Consider the following 6,000-nt stretch of genomic DNA (forward strand, 5'->3'; position numbering starts at 1 on the left):
TGTTTAAGAGTCGAAGAATTTGTTAAATGATCAACAACGTGGCTTCCGTAAATACAGAAGTTCACTAGATCATTTAATGAATTTGGAGCATTGTATTGCAGAGGCATTTGCCAATAAAGAATTCATGATAGGGGTGTTCTTGGACATCCATAAAGCCTATGACATGACATGGCGACACGGTATACTAATGAAGCTCTATTCATTCATTCATTGCCAGACGCCATATATCCCAAACGGGGTGGCCAACGGCTTAGAGTTAATTGTTTTACAGGAGGGGCACTAATCCTCCACCAACCCCACCTGACACATAGGGATGCCAACAGCATCTGGTGTTCCCAGGCGGTCACCCATCCAAGTACTAACCAGACCCAACGTTGCTTAACTTCGCTGATCGGACGGGAAGCGGTGTACTCAACGTGGTAAGCTCTATGCTTATGGTTTAAGAGGAAATTTGCCTATTTTTATTTCAAATTTCTTGAGGGACAGGACTTCGTCTGTCAAATTGCCCCATAACGTAACATCGGATATATTTATCCAGGAAAACGGGGTGCTGCAGTGAAGTGTGCTTAGTCCTTCTTTATTTAGTATTATGATCAATGATATTCTGTCATCAGCTCCCATCCTGAGGAATCTTAAATACTCGCTCTATGCTGACAATTGTGCAATATGGCACTCTTCCCGTAATGCACAATTTTCGGCTGGGCTGATTCAAGCAGCCCTTGACTCCGTCCACCAATGGGCCTTGCAGTGGGGATTTAAGTTTTCCGTCCGTAAGTGTGCCGCTGTAGTCTTCACTAATCGTAACGTACCTAATTTGTGCTTAACTTTGGATAATCAGGCAGTACCTTTTCAAAATTCTGTAAAGTTTTTAGGAATACATTTTGATCGTAGAATGAATTTTAAACTTCACTTTAATACTTTGCTTGCTCGTTGTGAGAAACCGTTAAATGTCCTCAAGTACCTAGCGGGTACTACCTGGGGTGCCGACAGAAAATCTTTATTAATGGTGTATAAGTCACTTATTCGATCGAAGCTAGACTATGGTGTACAGGTGTATGGCTTGGCATCCGATGCCACGCTGAAAGGATTGGATGTGCTACAGAATAAATGTTTGCGAATGTGTCTTGGAGCAGTCCGGTGTACCCGTGTAGCTCGTATGGAAGTGGAGGTGAATGTGCCTCCCCTCCGTATTCGCCGTGACCACCTGTTCTTATCGTATGGCATACGAACATATAGGAAAAGTAATATCGGCAATGTGGCCTGTACCCCCTCCGTCAATACCACCACCTTATGCGGAAGGTGTGTTGGCCTGCCGTTCGCCTCCACTTACTAACTCAGGAGCTTGGTGTGGACCCCAGTGACTGTGACAAGTTGGTGCTTAAAAATATAGCGCCTTGGGAGCCACCCGGTTTACAGTGGATATATAATGGCTCCCAGCACCAAAGGCCAAGGTGCGGGAGACGGAAGTCCACCACTTGTTTCGTAACATCATCATGCGTCACTTGAGGGTCCCATCAATTGTACACCGGCGGCTCCAAGTCGAGTGAATGTGTGGGTGCAAGTGTGTGGTTGACTGAATGTGCACTTAGGTATCGGTTGCCGACTTATACATCTGTATTTACCTCCGAACTTTTTGCTACTGACAAAGCCATAGACTATGCTCTCAATTCTAGGCATGACTCATTTGTCATATTTTCAGATTCAAAATCAGCCATTCAGGCAATTGATCTTGTACTACGGACTCTCACGAGATCCAGGGCCGCATCGTTAATAAGTTCCATTTTATGCAACAAGTCATTCACGCTGATCTGGGTGCCTGGTCATTGTCGCATCTACGGCAATGAAATAAGCTTATTTCATACCTTGCCAAAAAATGCAAGACATTCTGTCGAATACCTGGGCGATCTATACAATACCTTATTTTCACAGAATGCCGGTAACATTAACACAACAGTCAAGGATAAGCAAGTGAAGTACCAGTAATTAATTGAAAACAATGTAGGGTGCAATGAAAAGCACTCCAGCATTACACCCACTCAACCTTTAAAACATTAGTAAGATGGAAGGGTTTAGGAGTAAAGAAACAAAACAGCAATATGAACGGGAACTTATTATGTTTGCCATGTTTTACCTAACCATTGTCTAACTTCACACAAAGTAATCAGCAACCACAGTTACCTAGCAGAAAACTGTCACCATAGACACCTTGGTTCACATCTCTGGTGGAGGATAGAATTAGCCCAGATATAGGCAGCGTGATTATTGCCAGGATATCTGTAGTTTGCAGTCTCATTATCATTTTGTTGCTGTCACCAACTTGCACGTCCAGTGAATGGAACCCATTACAACTGACAGAATACATGTTCTTTGTGATCTGGGGCCTTAATTGGTATGAGAGTTCAATCCATTGCTCCAAGCACTTTAGGAAGTTAACAATGAAGAATTATCACCAACCCATAATATATGGCTGCATGGCAAAACAGACGTAAGAGGGAAAATAAAGACAAAAAGAAACAATCAAACATAAAGAAAAGGGGGTAGGACAGAAGACAGAAGAGGACAGTTAGGAATGAAGGACTGAAGACAAATAGGTTCACTCCTTAGTTGCCCTTTAGAAAGCAGGGATACTGGGGATGTGTTCTTTCCCTCCCTTCTCATGTGGGGACCCAAGCACTTTAGAAAAATTATTTATTCTGTGAAAACCACTCTAGTCTCTGTTCTTCTCAGCAAAGCACTGAGCATCTTAATTTTTCTGTCCCAGTTCCTGTTTAAAGCATCTGTCACACGTGATATCTCTTTGGTTATACTTGTTGACTGATGTATAACACTCTCCAACAACACTGAAAGATTCCCCTGGGTTGCCAAAAATTGTTGCGTAGGCAAGAATATGGCATGGGAGTATGGTAGCGTGACACTCCCAGTATCGAGGCTCAAGGATTCTGTTAAAGAGAAGGGAATTTGCTCCTGGGGAGGCAATATTGTCTCAATGCACTAACTTCATCATTTGTGTTATGGGGTTCAGGCTGGATCCAGGAAACCTCCATTCCCTTCTCAAAAGCACGATCTAGTTCACAGGCAACCATCAACTCCGTACCGAGATAAACAATAACAAGTTTGGTCCGGTTTGTGCTATAGAGAATATCAAATCGGAGTTACTTTATTTACGGGTCTCAATACAGTAAGGCTGCTCCGACCCAGCCTCAGCGGCTGAGGCGGCCTTACCCGAGGCTTACCCTCCTGTACGTAGCTTCGATGCCATAGGCCTTAGCGACCTACGGCCTTAAACTACCCGACTTAAGGCCATGTTGTAGCCTTAAGGCCGTTTGTGCATCCGGGCCCCTGGACCAGACACCATCACGTACGGTATGATCCACGCATCTTAATCAGGACAACCTGATTAAGATGTTAACTTTATTAATACAATGAGTTTTGGGCGTCTCGAATTGTTCCCAAACTCACTTGGCACTTTCTTGCGCACGTCATACCTATACCCAAAAGAGGCTGAATTATCGTCTTATGAATCACTTCATTTCGTCCTATTGTGTTGACTTTCTTGTCTATGTAAGATCATGGAACAGTAATGGTAAACAATAAGCTTCTTTTTGTTTAAAGAGTCAGAAGAATTTGTTGAAATGATCCAACAACGTGGCTTCCGTAAATACAGAAGTTCACTAGATCATTTAATGAATTTGGAGCATTGTATTGCAGAGGCATTTGCCAATAGCCAAAGAATTCATGATAGGGGTGTTCTTGGACATCCATAGAAGCCTACTGACATGACATGACACGGTATACTAATGAAGCTCTATTCATTGACATTCATTGCCAGACGCCATATATCCCAAACGGGGTGGCCAACGGCTTAGAGTTAATTGTTTTACAGGGAGGGGCACTAATCCTCCACCAACCCCACCTGACACATAGGGATGCCAACAGCATCTGGTGTTTCCCCAGAGCGGTCACCCATCCAAGTACTAACCAGACCCAACGTTGCTTAACTTCAGCTGATCGGACGGGAAGCGGTGTACTCCAACGTGGTAAGCTCTATGCTTATGGTTTAAGAGGAAATTTGCCTATTTTTATTTCAAATTTCTTGAGGGACAGGACTTCGTCTGTCAAATTGCCCCATAACATGTAACATCGGATATATTTATCCAGGAAAACGGGGTGCTGCAGTGAAGTGTGCTTAGTCCTTCTTTATTTAGTATTATGATCAATGATATTCTGTCATCAGCTCCCATCCTGAGGAATCTTAAATACTTTCGCTCTATGCTGACAATTGTGCAATATGGCACTCTTCCCGTAATGCACAATTTTCGGCTGGGCTGATTCAAGCAGCCCTTGACTCAGATCCACCAATGGGCCTAATGCAGTGGGGATTTAAGTTTTCCGAATCCCAATAAGTGTGCTGCTTCCTTGGTCTTCACTAATCGTAACGTACCTAATTTGTGCTTAACTTTGGATAATCGGGCAGTACCTTTTCAAAATTCTGTAAGAAGAAGATTTTTAAGAATACATTTTGATCATGAAATGAATTTTAAACTTCACTTTAATGCACTTGCTCGTTGTGAGCTCCGTTAAATGTCCTCAAGTACCTAGCGGGTACTACCTGGGGTGCCGACAGAAAATCTTTATTAATGGTGTATAAGTCACTTATTCGATCGAAGCTAGACTATGGTGTACAGGTGTATGGCTTGGCATCCGATGCCACGCTGAAAGGATTGGATGTGCTACAGAATAAATGTTTGCGAATGTGTCTTGGAGCAGTCCGGTGTACCCGTGTAGCTCGTATGGAAGTGGAGGTGAATGTGCCTCCCCTCCGTATTCGCCGTGACCACCTGTTCTTATCGTATGGCATACGAACATATAGGAAAAGTAATATCGGCAATGTGGCCTGTACCCCCTCCGTCAATACCACCACCTTCTGCGGGGGTGCGTTGGCCACTTGCCACTCGCCTCCACTTACTGACTCAGGAGCTTGATGTGGACCCCAGTGACTGTGACAAGTTGGTGCTTAAAAAATATAGCCCTTGTAAGAGCCGGCTTTACAGTCGATGTTACATGGCTACCAGTACCAAAGGCCAAGGCGCCAGAGGCAGGGAGGTCCACCACTTGTTTCGTAACATCATCATTCGTCACTTGGGGTCCCATCAATTGGCCACCGACGGCTCCAAGTCGAGTGAATGTGTGGGTGCAAGTGTGTGGTCGACTGAATGTGCCCTCAGGTATCGGTTGCCGACTCATACATCTGTGTTTGCTAGACTTTTGCTATTGACAAAGCCATAGACTATGCTCTCAATTCTAGACACGACTCATTTGTCATATTTTCAGATTCAAAATCAGCCCTTCAGGCAATTGCATCTTGCACTACGGACTCACGAGATCCAGGGCCGCATCGTTAATAAGTTGCATTCATGCAACAAGTCATTCACGCTGATCTGGGTGCCTGGTCATTGTCGTATCTATGGCAATGAGCAGGCTGACTGCAAGTCGGCTGTAGAGCTCGGGAGATAGCTTGGGACGTTCCTCGTGATCTACGGTCGAGTCTATCTCTCGGAAAGAAATCAATAAATCTTCTGTGGCAAGGTCGGTGGACCAGACTAAATATTCCAACTTGTAAGCCGTACCCTGGGCGACTGGGACACTGTAACCGTCCCAGTCGCCTAGAAGAAAAAGTGTTGGCACGGTTACGGCTGAATGCCACCATTTTAACCCACATAAAACCATATATGGAAAGACGCTTCCCACCGCACTGTGACATCTGTAATGCGGTGTTATCTATTAGTCATATCATCTGCTGTCGGCAATTTATTCGTGAACGCGCTTCACTTATAAATTACTGCGGCGCAGTAGACGTCACTTCACCACTTTCCACCATCCTGGGTGATGGGGACATTGTTATGACTGATAAATTGATGGCTTTCTTGAAGAGACCGGACTGATCAGAGTGATGTGACTTTTTTTACTGAGTGGTTATGGTTTTTATGAAATGTATGCTAT

At 44.2% G+C, this 6,000-nt stretch overlaps 1 pseudogene; it reads right to left on the bottom strand.

Annotated features, from left to right (window-relative positions):
* Positions 1 to 314: 314 nt before the first annotated feature.
* LOC145390189 (5S ribosomal RNA) lies at positions 315 to 432 on the bottom strand (annotated as a pseudogene).
* Positions 433 to 6,000: the final 5,568 nt, after the last annotated feature.

Source organism: Coenobita brevimanus, unplaced genomic scaffold, assembly GCF_032717465.1.
Source record: "Coenobita brevimanus isolate Jiangsu-jjx unplaced genomic scaffold, ASM3271746v2 jjx.HiC_scaffold_348, whole genome shotgun sequence".
Taxonomy (NCBI): domain Eukaryota; kingdom Metazoa; phylum Arthropoda; class Malacostraca; order Decapoda; family Coenobitidae; genus Coenobita; species Coenobita brevimanus.